This window comes from Podarcis muralis, chromosome 6 (assembly GCF_964188315.1).
Source record: "Podarcis muralis chromosome 6, rPodMur119.hap1.1, whole genome shotgun sequence".
NCBI classification, from domain to species: Eukaryota; Metazoa; Chordata; class Lepidosauria; order Squamata; family Lacertidae; genus Podarcis; species Podarcis muralis.
In genome coordinates, this window is record NC_135660.1 from 34,907,744 (window position 1) to 34,925,767 (window position 18,024).

Below are 18,024 nucleotides of genomic sequence, written 5' to 3' on the forward strand. Positions count from 1 at the left end.
GTCATTCACAGGTGTGACGTCACTCAGTTGGCTAACAACTCTTACAGTTGCTTTGAATAGTGCCTGCACGGTTTGTGTCCTAATTTTCATTCTAAAGGATCTAGAGTCTTGACAGAATAGAAAACTCATCGCCTGGACCCTTCTGGTTCTGAATCTAATACAGCAGCACCCTTTTAACCGTCTCCTGGCTTTACATAGGCCTGCAACCCCTCTCATGCCTTCTTAAAATCCCTGGTAAGGTAAAGGAACCCCTGACCATTAGGTCCAGTCGTGGCCGACTCTGGGGTTGGGGCGCTCATCTTGCTTTATTGGCCGAGGGAGCCGGCGTACAGCTTCCGGGTCATGTGGCAAGCATGACTAAGCCGCTTCTGGTGAACCAGAGCAGTGCACGGAAACGCCGTTTACCTTCCCGCCGGAGCGGTACCTATTTATCTACTTGCACTTTGACATGCTTTTGAACTGCTAGGTTGGCAGGAGCAGGGACTGAGCAACGGGAGCTCACCCCATCACGGGGATTTGAACCGCCGACCTTCTGATTCGCAAGTCCTAGGCTCTGTGGTTTAACCCACAGCGCCACCCATGTCCCAAAATCCCTGGTAGTAACTAGCAATTAGGGATTAGAGGATGCTCTCTTTTCTGTTTCACTATTCTGTTTCACTATTTGTCACATGTTCGGCTCTGATGGCTTTCCAATTTAATCTGGAGAATTTCTAAAATAAGTTCTGGAAAAGATTCAGCCACAATTTGCTACAGTTATCACACACAATCACCTATTTTAATGCCGTCAGCAAACCAAGGGCTACTTCTGTTATAGGTGCTCCTGAATCCATGCTCTCTAAAATAATTCCATTAGTTTGCTGATTGCAATTGTAAAAATGAAATGAAATGTCATATAGGTAAATGATCCCTCACTGCAGATGCTGAAAAACAATCCTAAAGAAAAATGATCTGGGACTCAGATTAAATTATAATGAGACATGAGAGATTAATAAAGTGAATTTCTATCGTAAGCACCCCCAGACAAGAGGCACACGCCTGATAGCCCCAGGTCTGTGCCCTGTGGAACAGTGGGACTATGCCCCTCCAGCTTATGTACCCTTATCTGATGGGTGTGTGTGCACAACCTGAGGCTTTTCCTACATGGAAGCCATAGCTGCTGCTTCCCTCTTCAAGGCCCTTCTGGTTGTAGGAGACAGTGGGGCAGGAGTGGTGAGGAATAGTCTGGCCCATCCCTCACCTGAACAACAACTTCCTCCAACGTGCTCTGTGCATCCATCTCTGTCTCTGATGGCTCTGATCATTCCACTTCCTCCTGCCCTGGCCCCTTCCTCACAGGCAGCACAAAGCCCCATAAATCACTGGCCTCCTCTTCTGGAACTATCCCCTGGTCTCCTGCCTCGCCCACACACTCATCCATAACTGTCAACCTTCCCTTTTTTTGCGGGAAATTCCCTTATTCCAGCACCGTTTCCTGCTGCTTCTCGCCGCTATCCCGGATTGTTAGATATCCTGTAGACTGTCCCTGGGACAGGTGAGGCTGCTGGTCCCTTATTTTCAAGGCTGCTGATCACTTATTTTCAAATCTTAAAGTTGACAGCTATGCACTCATCAGAGGACTGCCAGTCCCTGGCAATCTTATGGGACTACTCTGAAGTTGTGTAGGACTATTTAGGGGAATTTTAGTCTCTGGTAAGGGTTTGAAGGCAGCAACCGAAGGTGCAGCTTTCTATATGCGGTTGTCTGTATTTCATGTTGAATGGTTTGCATGATAGGTACCTAAAATCCTTTGGTTTATCTATCTGTATTTGCATTGTGATATGTCCACCAGCATTCATATAGGCGGCATGCTTTTAACAGATTTCAAAGATTTCCATGAAAATCTATCCAGAGCAAAAGGCAAATATATTCTAGGAAATACCATGTGCTTTATTTTCATTTTTTTGTCTCTGTTTATTGCGCACTACTTGAACAACTCAATAGTTTGAGACTTATGGTTCTTCCCAGCAGCTGATTCATTCTGCCAGAGAGGAGATTTCCTAGGAATAAAAGAACTGCCCAGTCACTGAATTTCAAGATAGGTATAGCTCTTCTATGCAGTCATTTCAGATAGTTATGCTTCCTAGTTATTCATCCATCTTCATTCCTATTAAATACCTACTAGTCTCCAGTTAGCCAATGTCAGCAATGGTGATTTGCAAGTACAACATAACAAAAGATGGTGTGCGAAAAAATTAGATTTGTCTATAAAATTTTAATTAAGCAATGGAATGCATGGCCAATACTGTGGTTTCAGCTGTGCCAAATCCTTATCTGAAAATGCTGGTAGCATGACAAAATTCATTACACTTCATGAATCTGCCAGATATTAAATTGGTACAGACTCATATGCTTATCATCAGGTCTTATTATTTGATTCGCTGCATTATCATGCTGGTTTTTTATTTTTGTGTGCGATACTTTCAGTATCCTTGCAACATTTTTGAACCAAACATCTTGCAATATTTAGCGACAAGTAAAAAATGCAAGACCTGGCTAACCCATAGTCTTCCAGATGTTGTTGGACTGCAACTCCAATCATTCCCAACCAGCATGGCCAGGAATGGCCAGGGATAATTTGGTCTGGATTACATCATCTGGAGAGTCATAGGTTAGCCACCCCAGAACTCAATACATTTTTTCCCCTTAGCATGTATGCTAGGAAAGCTGTCTTGCTGTACTGTATGATTTTGTTTGGGTTAATTGGCATAAAGAAGGCAAATGCTGCAAATTGTGAATTGCCCCTAATCAGTGATGTTGTGATTGTTAACTGTTATTCATGAGTCACATTTGAGCATGAATAATATTAGCAGGCAGGTATCTCTAACACACTGGGAAGCAAAAATACATCAATATGTGTCTCATAAATGCCAGCGTGTAATGATAGGAACTGTTACAATTTACTGAATCATTAAGGCTTCTGTTTAGCAAATTGGTTACTATCAGAGATAATGCTTAATGCAAAAGAGGACGTCAGTGAGCATTCTCAATTTGCTCTTTTAGGGCAACAGTCCGAGTGACTATTAATACCTTAGAATGTCCTTTTTATTGTGTCTTTATAATTATTGGTTTTCTGTAAATATAAAATTGTGCCTTAGCCTTCCAAAGAATGAAATATCATGCTGGATTCTTCATCATATTTTTCACATCAGATAGTGGTGGCAGAGGTGGCATGTGTTACATAGGGAGATTTAAAGTTGAATTCTGGTTGAGAACTGAACATAAATGAAAAGGGATAAAAACCCAGGGGAAGAACTTGCTCCTATTGCAAAGAATGGATGTAGATCATAACAACTGACACATTTCTGTCTGGCAATTTCCAGACACAACCTCACTGTCAGCACCTCTAAAGTTCATAGAGTTGTAGCAAGAAGTACCTTTTCTGGTAGTTCTTCTCTATTCTTAATATTTGTTTTGCTCTCTGAACTAATCCTGTTCCGAATCCCACCTGTATATTTTATTGAAATTTTTGCCCCTTGAAAGAAGCAGTCTTTTTTTCCTGTCTCTTTCTTGGAAAATGGATAATCTTGCTGAAATTCAAGGTTGCTCACTTACATTAATGTGATAAGATCACTAAAGGGTGCTGGGGGGTTGCTTTTAAGTCCTCTTTTTTTAATAAAAAAAATCATAATATTTTCTAGTGATCTACAACTCCCCCAACCATTTCATTTCTTGGAATACGCTACATCATTACTTTGTATATTAGATTACATCATTATTACCTCCCAGGGGTATTCCAGGAAACAACCCTCTCAGGGAAAGCTGCAGAGGACCAGAGAGCAATGTGAATATTATTATTTTTGAAGTTCAAGGCAAGAACACACACAGCCCTCGGCCACCTTGTAACACAAATTATTACAGTTAGTGCTTGACCTGCCCCCTACCTTAAAAATTCACCAGAAAATCTTGTTTATCTTCTCCACTTCTTAGGGTGATTGCTTTTGCACCTCTTCCCTGGAAATAGCAAAGAAACACACAAACAAACCCTGCAGCTGAAATCATTGGAACAGCCCTACCCAAAACATATGTCAAGTTCTGACATATTTTCCTATCTGTTACAGTCATCCATAACAAAGCTTGCCATGAATTAAGGAAACCACTGTGTTGCTTTGCCAAATGGGTTTATTAAATGGCAGCAGGATTTCAAGTTGTTTAGCAACTTAAGTCATCTCCACTGTTGTTCAACTTCCCAGTGGAGGTCAAAGGACTTGTGAACATTATTGCACTCTTTCTGACCCCACCAAACCACAAACACCTTTATCCCCCTTGCTGGCAGTGTTCCTCTGTCCCTGAAGTATAGAGACATTAGTCCGAATCCTTGTTCTACTCCACTGTAATTTCAATGCCTTCTGTATTTCCCATGCCCTTTTGCTGCTTCCACCTGGGAAGTCCCCAGCAATTCTATTATCTTACAGTCAAATCCAGGAAAAATAATTGCTAACATTAAAAATGCTGCTGTTCCGCCTTATCTTAAGTCGCTTCTTCATCATTTCAAATATTGCAGTATGGCATGCATATTCCATACCTGGTATTGTTTCCTTTCTAACAAAATACATTTGGCATCAAAGGCAAAGTGAAGCGGAATCACAGTAGCATGAAACAGCAACAAACACACCTAGCTGAGCTCTGACCTGTATCACTGGAGGAAAAACCTGATCTTCTGCTTAGCAAGTGAGATATTTCATTTGATATTTGATATTTGTATGATGGCTTTCTAAGAGAAACTCAAACTCAAGGCATCTTACCAAAAATAAATAAATAAATCACACAACACTAAAACAAGTGCAGTAAATATGCTAGCAGTGAAAACAGTATAATTTTAAAAAGTTAGCAACGGAGACTCAAATATCAACAATAGCTCTTACTTTAAAAAAAAAAAAGTGTGCCAGAAATTACAGCTAATAAAAGATTACTGATCAGTACCCCACTTACATCATTTCCCAAGAAAATAATCTCCATGTCAAATGTCAGTTCATACTGTGAAATATATATATTTATATAGTGGATTATATTAATGTAAAATATGTATATACAGGTTCAATGTTTCCATATATAATTTTGAACTAAGAAGATGTCTGGAACCTTCCCCTGTCAATACATACCTCTTTATGGAAAAATGTCCTAGGCTAAACACTTTAATAGTTCCACCACTACCTTATCTTGTTTCGTTGTGCAATGTGCCCTTACTTGTGATATATTTTGTTTATTCACAAAGTGGTTTAATAACATGTTTCTCAAAATACCTTCTTTTATTCAGTCTCAGAACTAAATGATTAGCTTCGCATGATTAAGTTTACAACTGTATCATGTTTTATTTGGTGATTTTTAATACATTTTCCTTTTGTCTTATTTGATCATTATTTACATAGATTGTGTTGTGTCTTGATGCAAACGGTTTCCTTTGCCCTTGATGATCTGTTGTCACCAGTACTATTTTTTACTGTATTGGGGAAAACTTCCAGCGTGCTAGAAATCTGCCCTCTGCCTGTCTTACGCCTCCAACCATTTGGACTACTTATTAAAGGAGTTAGATAGCAATTATAAAGTACAATTCTCTCTGCTGCTAAAGGTGAGGTGGCTGACTCGCATTTCACCATTACAATAAGAAATTGACTTGTGTTTGTAATGTGCAGTGGTAGCTTCAGTTGCATTGACGCCATGTGTACACAGGGAACTCCATCACTCTACCGCACACAAGGTATTGGTGAAGCTGGAACTAACCATAGGATAGGATATCATACCATATCAACATTGTGTGCCTTAATAATATGTCTGTTAAAGGTGTGGCCTTAACAGCTGTAATTCCCCTACATTTTCAAACCTGAGTGAACATGGAAAGCCTTTACTATATCCTAAGCATGGTGGTGATGGCGGTGTTAATTTAGTATTTATTTAATGTGACGCCTCTCTAGGATGCTTTCTTACTGTCCTTTGACAGTGCCTGCATCTTTGGCACCACAATGTCTTCTGATCTCTGCACCGTCACAGAAAACCCAGTAGTGGTGAGAGGGAGGGAATATGGGAGCTGTATACAGAAATGCTCATGCAGCGTGTCTGCCTTGTAGTTCTGTTTATAAAACAAGTATTGCATTAGTGGTGTTTTGCTTGCAAAAAATAACGTTGTGGTTATTTTAAGTCTGATTTTGAAAGCTATTATTACTGTGCGAAGAGGGCTTTGTCCTCCTTTCCTTCCTACATACTTGGAATCACTGCCCTATTCTTTCAAGAACTGAAGTGTGTGTGTGTGTGTGTGTAGTACAAAATGTCTGTAGCTGCTCAATCTGTTTATTTCACATGCAAGGAGGGAATATCACACATTGTGACTGAGTGGCATTTAAGACGTCAAAAAGAGTTAGCTTTTGCATTTCTTAACAGGCAGCTCTGGCGATGAGGAGTCACCCTGGCATTTTCCTTCTTGTTTCTTTTGCACAAAGGCCCACCTGCCACAAAATGTGGAATTGGGATTTAATTTAAATAATCCGTTTTTAACACGGCTTTAAAAAAAAAACGCACACCACAAAATGCTGTGGAAAAGCCTTTGTCACTTTTCGCAGTGCTGCACTGGGGTGGGGTGGAATCTGTGCTGCTGGCATCAGGAGAAGGTTATTATTGGCAGCTCCTGCCCATTCAAAGACGACATGCAGCCTATGTTCTCATGAGAACTATAATCAGGCTTCTCCTCACCCCCTGAAGGTGCCAATCAATACCTGCACATCTCTTCTCGGTTGCCTGCTGCACAGGGTATTGGCATCTCCTCTCATAGAGCACGCTCATTAAGCAGATGTGTCTGTCTCCTTGATCAGACTTCCTGTCACGCTGCGTTCTGTGACCTGGCTAATCCCTTGTATTCAGTATTTCCTGTGAGGGGAATAGGCCTGCAGTAGCAGTCAGTATCAGGCCTGCAGCGCTTGAAAGTATATTCACTCAGGTGATCATGGCGAACAACAGAACTGTCGTAATGTCATCGCTACCATAGGCATCCTTCATGCACAGAGCGTACTCACGGAGAAGGAGGCAGCTCACCCCACCCAGCAGATATCCTTCCTTTGATACGGACATTTGCATGGAAAGATCTGACATCTGAGCAGCTGCTCACACATAAGGCTTTCTGTTTGCAGACATCCAATGCATCACACCCAATTCAAAGTGCTGCTTTTAAGCTATAAAGGCTTAAACGGCTCAGGACCACGATACCTCAAGGACCGCCTCTTTCCATATGAACCTTCCCAGACCCTGAGATCATCTTCTGAGCCCCTTCTTCGTATGCCTCCTCCTCGAGAGGTCCGGAGGATGGCAACACAAGAACGGGCCTTCTCTGCAGTGACTCCCCATCTGTGGAATGCTCTCCCCAGTGAAGTTCACCTTCGTTATACACCTTTAGTCAACAGGAAAAAGCTTCCTTTTTAACCAGGCATTTGGTTGATCTGATTGACACCCTTTTAAGTTTTTTGAGGGGGCTATTGGGTTGTTGTTTTTATTTTTATTATGTATTTTGTGGTTTTATATCTTGATTTTATCCTGTGAACTGCCCTGAGACCCCGGGGTAAAGGGCGGTATATAAATTCAGTAAGTAAGATAAAATAAATCATAGATGTCCAGGGGCAGTGCTAACATCATGTACAAGGTTGGAGGCAGAAGCAAACAGCCTTGCTGTCTCTTTCTCCACAAGTAGGTTTCGGTGGATGCAGAAAAGCTGAACGGAGCTTTGGTGATGGTAGGAATACTACAGTTCAGTCATTAGCCATGATTGCCTGGACAAATCTGCATGAGAGCCCAAAAGCACAGCTGAACAGATCGTGGAGGCTTATTTTGCACACAGGAAATGCTCGATACAAGGGGTGAGCGAGGTCTGGTTCCCACTGGGCCATTCTGTGGCAAATGGGATTGCGGGCAGTGTGCACAGGCTGCAGTTCTGCCATCGTTTGAATGTCAAAAGAAAGCAGGGAAATTAGCACTTGGCTAACTCATCACAAATAATGATAAGCACACACCCCCACAGGAAATTAGTAGCATGTGCCATCCTAGTTGAACATTACTGCAAACCTTGGGAGCTGTGAAAATGTATTTGGGCCAGTGCTAGACAAAGGTCTACCTAAAGACTTTCTGAACATTGGAGTGTCAGTCAGACGTCAAAAACAGATGTTGACCTATTATGATAATGTAGGCTCCAGTTACCTACATGTTTGGTGTGAATATTAGCTTTAAAGGTTGTATCCAGTGAGGTCACTCAGCTGGCACCTGGCAATAAGCCTTCAAGCATCAGAATGAGGAGATAAGCCATTTTCAGTTATTCCTCCTCTCACTTGCAGCCCCACCCCACCCGTTTCCCCTAAACCTACTCTGAGAGCCAGTGTGATATAGTGGTTAAGAGCGGTAGTCTCGTAATCTGGGGAACCGGGTTCGCGTCTCCGCTCCTCCACATGCAGCTGCTGGGTGACCTTGGGCCAGTCACACTTCTTTGAAGTCTCTCAGCCCCACTCACCTCACAGAGTGTTTGTTGTGGGGGAGGAAGGGAAAGGAGAATGTTAGCCACTTTGAGACTCCTTCGGGTAGTGATAAAGCGGGATATCAAATCCAAACTCTTCTTCTTCTTCTTCTTCTTCTTCTTCTTCTTCTTCTTCTTCTTCTGAAGGGTTTCCCAATCCTCTGGAGCAGATTTATGAGTGTGGGAGGCTTAGGGTGGAAGAAGGAAGAATCATGGGCAATTACTTCCTTTCCATCAGCAGAGTGGTACCATTGAAGACAACCCATCAATGTCTTTCAACCAGGGCTCCATGGAACCCTTGGGTTTTGTGAACTCCCCCCTCCCCCAGGATTCCATGAAGTTTTGTAATGATGAAATAGATTTCTTACTACCAATATTCCTTACGATTTTTACTTTGTATATGTTCGAGGGGTGGCATTTTATAATTGTTAAATAAACAACAGGGGGCGACAGTAAGAGGAGGTTGGGGTTTTGCAGGATGTCACAACAGGATACAGTGGTTCCTCAACCCTGGAAAGAGTTGAATATTACTGGTCTAGACAATCCAGATACTGTCGCCACAGATTGGCCACCAAGGTAGTTTGCCTCTAGAAATACAAAGACTTTGCAGCCCCTTTTCAAGACAAGAAATCTGGGTTTACTGGATGTGCAAGGGTGGAGTAGGGTTGTGGGAGTGCTTTTCTTCTAGAATAAAAAAAAGGTGCCGGTACCGCGTACCCTTGAGTATGCACAGAATAAAAGCACTGGGTTGTGGTAGCAAGCACATTGACCTAGTCTACATGTATTCAGCAGACTGTGACAACAGGCCCCATGCTCACAGGCTTTGTGCACATGATTCTTCAGGGTTTTCTGTCACCTAGACAAGCCTATACATGACAGCTTTTGTCCATGTGAGAGGTTGGTCACATCAGTCAGAAGTTGAACCAGTGGGAATGGAATTGGAATTAGAGATGCAGTCAAATGTTATATTCTTCCCCTCAGCCATTGTAAGCCTACATATTGCCTCTTGTAAATCAGCCTTAATACCACTTCCCAACCATTTTAGTTCTAGTGCAGACTTGACTGTGACATAGGCTAGTACTGCACATGCTGCTGCCTTCTCTAATAGCACTGTGTGCTACTGTGTTTTGCCTCTCTCTCTGCCCATGCATGTGTCTATCACGCTCATGCTTTGTGCACTTCCCATAGGCTTTGGGTTGGCCACTGTGGGAGCAGAAGGCTGCACTAGATAGGCATTTGGTAGGATGAGGCAGGACTTCTCACACATTCGTCTCATGTGCTGCATCTCATTTTCCTTTCCAACCTAGAGAAGAACTCCTTAGGGAAATGATTCATAATACAACCCAGTGTTACTGTATCACTAAAAATCACCTAACAAGGTAATTACAAATAGGAGCAGCAACATCACTACATGCTCTCTTCCTAATAGATCATTAGCATGTCCAGAGCAGAGCCCCATCGTGAGTGTGGGTAGGGAAGCTGCTTTTTGTGACCAGTTGTTTCTTGTTAAATTCCCTGGATTGGGAAATTGCTGAGTAATTTTGCTCTTCATAATTCTGTGTAATGGTCTAAACCAGTGGTTCCCAATTAACTAATTCAAAAGCCAAGCCATGGACCTCCTAACTTGCAAAATTTTGCTCTCTCTATGGTAGCTTTCGTTATGTGAATGGGGCCATGGATCCCCAGGGTGGATTACACAGAGCCCCTGGGGTCCGCAGACCACCGGTTGAGAACCACTAGTCTAAACACTAGGAATAAAATGAGGCGGGGGCTTCCATATTCCTAAAACTATTATGTGTACCCTAAGTTACGAAAGCAATTTTGGCCAAATCTTTCCCTCTTGTCTCCCCAGCCTGAGACTCTGAAAGAGCTTGTCACATTGGACCTTCCCATAATCACTGTAACTCATAAGCTCCACGACATTGTGGGTAATTAATTGGAAGGAAGCAGTACCTGAAAACAGCAGGTGGCTCGCTGCCTACACGTATTTCTAATATTAGCTTAACACCAGTGTGTTTGTAAACGGTAAACAAATTCTGGTTAGATAAAAAACAGAGCAAACACCAACTGCTCACATACTCAGAGCCATCAGATAATATTTATTTGTTATTTCGGATATATTCATTAGTGAAAGGTATCATTTCACTACACAAAGGAATCGAGCCCGTCTACTGCAACTTCAGCCTCTGAACATGGAGGGATCCCCCAAAGGACACAACAGAGTTCTTGGTGTATATTCACAGATATAACCCCAGATCATTCCTGGGAATGGGAGGCCTGCGCAGGCCACCTATACCTCATGCCTATTTAGCTTGCCACTTCTAGCTTGGCCACAGAAAATGGAACACACATAGGATTCCTGCCCACCTTTAACGCCTGATTTCCTGAGTGGGCTTGCCAGGACAGGAGAGGGTAGGCTGGGCTCTACTTCACTGAATCAAACCCAAATTAAATAGCACAGCTACCAAATGGTTGCTTCTGGAGCTCTTTTGGAAATACAATTGATTGACTTAAGTGGGGCTAGCCTGTTTGTTTATGGCAGGGCAACACTGTATTTGCATATTGCTGTATTTTTGGCTTCCACTGCTTACAGACTTAAAGTAAATGTAATTTTCTAATAAATATTAATATGCATTTTAAAGAATATCTTTCTTCCCAATGTGAAGCTCATCTTCTTTTCATCGCAGTGTGCTTATGATCTGAGCCAGCTCTGGTTGTTTTAATAATCATTTTTTACGATTCCTCAAGGCATACTGAACAGCAGAGATATGTCACTAGAGTCCTATATTAATACGCTTCCATAGTAATGATTAATTTAACGTCATGGAGATTATAAGAATTAAAAACACATAATCAATCATAAGAGGTTTATTGCACTGGTTGATGTATACAATCTATTAACCGGTCTTTTTGTTTTAATTGGATATTATTTGCTAATGTTTCTTGAAGGCATTCTTATTAATGGGTACAGTCAAAACCTCAGGAAGTCAAGTTGGAAAGCTCACGATAAAATTTAGCATACACGTTTCCTACATTTTACTAGCCCCTAAAAACCAACAACACAAACACAATTTTTAGATCATATAATATGAGCTTGTTTGTTCAAAAATGGTGCTAGAGTTGGCTTTTAATCTGGATTATACCAGAAAAAGCAGAAAATTGATGTACAATTGAGGCTGTGCATTCTAGAAATTTAGGAATTGCATTCAGTCTTATATTCGTGGTAGCTGACTGGAAAACATTCCTGTTGGACTCCTAGGTTTCCATCAGGTCTGCAGTTGACATTTCAAACAGGAATTGTGCTAATTGACAATAAAACTGTCTGCTTCCTCCTGGTAAGCAGTGGCGTAGCGTGGGTTGTCAGCACCCGGGGCAAGGCAAGTAATTCGCGCCCCCTAACCCGTGGATTTGCGTCCCCTAACCCTAACCCCCAGATGTTGCGCCTGGTGCGGCCGGGCCCCCCTGCACCCCCCACGCTACGCCACTGCTGGTAAGGAAGGCTGAAGCTTAGGTGAGAGCTGCTGTTTTAGCATTGAAGTAGATTAAACTGGGAGCTTATATAGGTGCTGGAGACTCCGCCCCTTCCTGCTCTAATTCAAGCAAATGTCTCCATATCCTTCCCCCAGCAGCCCCATAGATAGCTGACTGAGCATTTCAAGACTGGCTCTGAAGCTCCAGCCTGGGTCGCTATCACCTCTGCTCCTGTGAAACTGGATGAGATGTATGGTGCTTAGAGCCCACCAGGAACCCAAGCAGCTGTTGTGGCGACATTCAGCTCTACAGTGGGGGATGTCCAGATTCAGTGGCTCTTAGGATCATTGATAGTGTTGAGATCTGCTGGAGAGTCCTGATTACCTTGCTGCTCACCTGAGATGGTCTGGGCAGGGCTGAACCCTAACAAAAACTATGTGGAATCATAACCTTTGAGTGGGGGTCTGCATACCAGTGGTCACTCACAATAGGTTTATCTGCTAAACCTTAGGAATGTAGCAAAAGCAATGATTTCATATTTGTTTGTTGTGTTGTGTTTAGAGGATCAGGAATGATCACATAACGTGGGTGAGTGTGCTTTTAAGTGGTAATTTTTTCAGTAAAAGAATTAAAATCCTGAAAGGTACTGAAATGATTTCTAATACAAACAGGATCAGCAATAGCTTTTAAAGGATTGCTAAAGGACCAAAATGTGATTTAAACTGTAATAGATATTGATTTCTATATTAGTGTTTCTGCTCCTTGTATTGCATATCTGCTGCCATTTGCTAAAACAAGAATGACATTTTTCATGGTATTGACTGTAAAGTGAGCTGAATTGCAGTAGTCCTCTACTCTGCTTTAGATCTTGAAAATAATTTGATGCAAACAATAATGGTTAAGGTTCATAAGGCTGCATTCCCTGGGCTTTCAAATGATATACCAAGTATTCAAGAAATGTAGACAAAAAGACTGCAAGGAGCCTAATGAGCTATATCTTTGTGGGTATGAATTTCCCAGAAACAATATTAGCAAGTATTCCTTAACAATAATGCAAGTTACCAAAGCAGTCATCACAGGATGACAATAGGAATGTCAGTGAGATTCAGATTTAATGCAAACCTATTTACGGGACACGGGTAGCACTGTGGGTTAAACCACAGAGCCTAGACTTGCCGATCAGAAGGTCAGTGGTTTGAATCCGCCACAGGCTGAGCTCCCGTTGCTCAGTCCCTGCTCCTGCCAACCTAGCAGTTCGAAAGCATGTCAAAGTGCAAGTAGATAAATAGGTACCGCTCTGGCAGGAAGGTAAACGGCATTTCCGTGCGCTGCTCTGGTTCGCCAGAAGCGGCTTAGTCATGCTGGCCACATGACCCGGAAAGCTGTATGGCAGCTCCCTCGGCCAATAAAGCGAGATGAGTGCTGCTACCCCAGAGTCGGCCATGACTGGACCTAATGGTCAGGGGTCCTTTACCTTTATCTTACCCAATTTACACTTCCCAAAAGAGTATGCCAACAAAAAACAACAGCTATCCTTTGAAATCTGCACTTCTCTAAATTTTGTGATGCAGAAATTTTAACCAAAAAAAGTGTATCTTACGGGAAAGTGTGCATTAAAATGTACAGTGGTGCCCCGCAAGACGAACGCCTCGAAAGACGGAAAACCCGCTAGACGAAAGGGTTTTCCGTTTTGGAGGCACTTCGCAAGACGATTTTCCCTATGGGCTTGCTTCGCAAGACGAGACCCCATAGGGAAATCTCTGTGACAGCGGGGAAGCGCAGCGCGTCTTCCCCACTGTCCTCGGACCTCCTCCCGCCGCCAGGCTTCGGAAGGCTGCTCCGAAGCCTGGCGGGGGGGCGGAGACCTCCTCCCGCCGCCAGGCTTCGGAGCAGCCTTCCGAAGCCTGGCGGGGGGGAGAGGTTTTTTAAAAACCCCGGGACAGCGGGGGACTTCTCCACTGTCCCCGACGGCTTTTGAAGGCAGGCGGGGGGGAGCAAAGACTTTTGCCCCCCGCCAGCCTTCAGAAGAGGTCCAGGACCTCTTCTGAAGGCGGGTGGGGGGCGAAAGTCTTTGCTCCCCCCCGCCTGCCTTCAAAAGCCCTCCAGGACAGCGGAGAAACGCGCTCCCCCCTGCCTGCCTTCCCGGGTGAGCGGAGAAACGCAGCGTATTTCTCCGCTGTCCCGGAGGGCTTTTGAAGGCAGGCGGCGGGGGGCAAAGACTTTCGCCCCCCGCCCGCCTTCAGAAGAGGTCCTGGACCTCTTCTGAAGGCGGGCGGGGGGCAAAAGTCTTTGTCCCCCCTGCCTGCCTTCCCAGGGGCTTTTAAATCGCCCCGGACAGCGGAGAAGTCCTCCGCTGTCCCGGGGCGATTTTAAAATGCCGACCGCCAGCATTTTAAGATCGCCCCGGACAGCGGAGAAGTCCTCCGCTGTCCCGGGGTTTTTTAAAATGCTGGGGGTGGGAAGAAAAGCCCTTGCCCCCCCCCCAGCCTTCAGAAGAGGTCGGGGGACAGACTGTCCCCGGACCTGGTCTGAAGGCGGTTTCCATAGGAACGCATTGATTGATTTTCAATGCATTCCTATGGGAAACCGTGCATCGCAAGACGAAAAACTCGCAAGAAGAAAAAACTTGCGGAACGAATTAATTTCGTCTTGCGAGGCACCACTGTATATATAAGTGAAAATGCCATGCAGAAATGCATTATACTAGGGAAGACTGTGCAAAAATGTGTATAGGAGCTCAAAACGGGGTGGGACCCAGCTTCAGGCATGCTTGCAGAAAACTGACTATTTAGTCTTCTTTCAATGTGGTTTCAAAGCCGGCTTGGCTGCCCTGGTTGATTACTTTTGTTGGGAGTAATAGAAGTGATTCCATTGAATTAAATGGAGAGGCCTGCTCACATTATAGTTTTGGGTGTGCTTTAGAATACTGTACTTGTGTTCTGAGAAGGAATGCATCACATTATAGGTAGGTATCCCCATACGTTTTGTGATGGCTTTTTAAAAAGGATATGGGGGGGGGGAACATGATATGAAAAATAGGGGGAGATGGGATGGGGCTTGTGAGCTTCATAAAGATCTCCCCTACATGTTCCTCCTTAATCTCAATCCTGGTGGTGATGAATCTGAATCACAAGCAGTTCTACAAACAATCTTCAGCATTCTCTGAATGAAGAGAGGCTCAACAGTAGTGATGTGCAAGTCTCGTGCTTAAATTAATGCTCTGCTGCTATCTCAGCCGCCATTGTTCACTTGATTCCAGCTGACCTTCACCCTCCCCGATCTCCATCTCCTCCTTACCATTACAATTGTAAAATTAGCCCGTTATATATTCTGATAAGCAAATGGATAGGTCATACAAACCACAGTCTCTTGTCCTTTAGTCATGGACTCAGCCATTAAACCCAGATGAACTCTGCTTTTCTGCGGCTGGGCATATTAAAGATGTCTATGTTTCCAAAGAGCTTTATTGAAGCTCAACGTCCCCCCAAATGGCCTTGCGTTTTCATGTCAGAAGCTGTTATTTTTGAGCATGCCTGTGGGGTTAAAGGGGAGGGAATTAGAAGTTTGAGACAGTGTTTGTTTAAATTCCTGATGAATTATACAAAGTCTGCATGTTTATCAGAAGACTTGTCATTTTGGTAAGACAGAATGATGGGAACAAACACATTTAGTGAAGAATCCCACGTCAAAAGGAATGCAATTAATCTTCACTAAACCATTCTCTCATGTGTTTTTACCAGAATGAGACAAACACGCTGTATAGGCCTTTAACAATTCTAGAGACAAGGACAGTGCTAGGAATCCAAGATAACTTTTCCTTATCAGAAGGCTTTTCAAGTAACTGTAGATTATTTTGCGCCATGCCGTGCAGTTAAATGTCAAAGGATACATTTAGACAAAAGGTAACTGATACAGAAATGATTATTGGGGTCTTCAGCAGAACCTTTTGAAATGAGGCTGTATTTCTACTTTAATTTAGGTCACATAAATAGTTCTGCCTTCCCCTGCATACTTGTCTGCTTAAGCTATGTGTGTAGCCTTCTAAAAACCAAAGCAATAGCAAAGGCAATCTGTTGAGCCATGTACTGTGTATGTTGTCCAGCTTATCGGTAAATTTCAAAACAAATGATACATTCCAATAATTTGTTCTTCCAAGTTTATAATGCTGGTGAAGTTTACAAAGAGATAACTTCCCCTGCTACTGCTTTCATGTTCAGAGAGTAAAAACAGGGGAAGTGTTTATTTGCATTATTCAATTTAAAATATCAAAACAGGGGACTGTTTAGTAGTTCTCAAAACTGACTTGAGAACCCAGGAGAATATGCACACTGTAATCCGAAGTTGGGACGCGGGTGGCCTATACCACTGAGCCTAGGGCTTGCCAATTGGAAGGTCGGTGGTTTGAATCCGCCACGGGCTGAGCTCCCGTTGCTCGGTCCCTGCTCCTGCCAACCTAGCAGTTCGAAAGCACGTCAAAGTGCAAGTAGATAAATAGGTACCGCTCTGGCGGGAAGGTAAACGGCATTTCCGTGCGCTGCTGTGGTTCGCCAGAAGCGGCTTAGTCATGCTGGCCATATGACCTGGAAAAACTGTCTGCAGACAAACGCTGGCTCCCTCAGCCAGTAAAGTGAGATGAGCGCCACAACCCCAGAGTTGTCTGTGAGTGGACTTATCTGTCAGGGGTCCTTTACCTTTTCCTTTTAAATCTGAAGTTACAACTGCCTGCTGTCAAAGGGTGTCTGTGGATGATGAGCAAAGAATGCAAGCTTAACTTGAAGTGAAAAATGGGGAAATGTTGTTTAGTACCTAATTAAGAGACCATAACGCTGCATAAGTGTTATCCTCCATGCAATCATTTGGAGGAAGAGAACAGTGCTGTATTTGCTGACCCCACCCCTGCCATCATCTACACTGCTGGTTCCACAGCTGTTCATGTATTGGGAGAAGGGCTGCAAGAGGGATCCTGCTCTATAAACTTTAGAATCTAAATCATGGGGGAAGTTTATATGTGTAGAAAAGTCTCCCTACTTTTCCCAGCATATGGATGGCAGGGAGTGTAGAGGACCCGATCACAAAGATGATAATGGCCAAATATGGCTAATTTAAATGAGTGGGTAGACAAGAGCAAGAATCTCTGCATTCTTCCCCAAAGCGGTTTAACCATTTTTTGTTTCCATCAACCCTGTAAGTTTATTTCCAAAAGTCATCTCCACTGCTTTATGTTTACTTCTCCTTTGAAATGTTATGCAACAGTCAGATACATGAGACTTCTGGTTTATTGAGATATCTCTGTTTCTGATACAATAATTACTATTCGACAGATAAGATATTTAAGCTGGCAGGTCTCATGTGTACTAAATATAGGAACAGCACATTCTTAAACGAAGTAAATACGGTAAGCCCGCAACTTAACATGCATTTAACCTGTGCACATTCAACTTTATGTGTGTGGCAATAACTAATTAATTCATTGTGGAGGGATGGTGTTCTGGGGAAAATGACATTGGCAATCCCCCTCACCATTGAACCCAATGGGTTTTAACTATATGTGATTTTGGCTTTTGACGTGATTCCCAGTACATAACTCCCACATAAGTTGTGAGCTTGCTGTATAGCAATAGCAAAACACATATTGGGTACCACCCAGAAGTCTAAGAAGAGGTTGTCATGCCCAGGGGCCCTGCTACTGATCTTATTCAAATTCTCAGTTGCACAAGGGTATACCTTCAGCAGTAATGAAGAAATAGGTTTAAAAAAGAAGGCATCCCAAAGCTATAGGGAGCCCTGGGGTCCCCTGGTGTGGGTTATGGAGGCATCAGACACTGACCCTGACACTCCTCCAGGACCTAGTCACACAGAGCCTGTTGAGGTGGAACCCAACAAGGCAGAACTTCCTGGGCCAGAAGCCCCTACAGACAACCCCAATTCTTTCTCTCATTTGACCTTGCAAGCTCATACTCACACATAGTAAAAGTGAGAAGACATAACCAAACAGTGCTGGAATGAAAAGCTTCAATCACAGGGTCTGCACT

General features: G+C 43.3%; 1 protein-coding gene and 1 long non-coding RNA gene across 3 annotated transcripts in view; one reads left to right on the plus strand and one right to left on the minus strand.

Annotated features, from left to right (window-relative positions):
* The window catches only part of LOC114597755 (glypican-5-like), a 416,629-nt gene that overhangs the window by 353,657 nt on the left and 44,948 nt on the right, over nucleotides 1–18,024 (plus strand). The gene's annotated exons all lie outside the window — the stretch shown is intronic.
* The window catches only part of LOC114597757 (uncharacterized), a 164,609-nt gene continuing 160,842 nt past the window's right edge, over nucleotides 14,258–18,024 (minus strand). The window contains exon 3 of the long non-coding RNA XR_013393159.1: nucleotides 14,258–15,525. This is a non-coding gene — a long non-coding RNA (uncharacterized LOC114597757). The remainder of the gene's footprint in view (nucleotides 15,526–18,024) is intronic.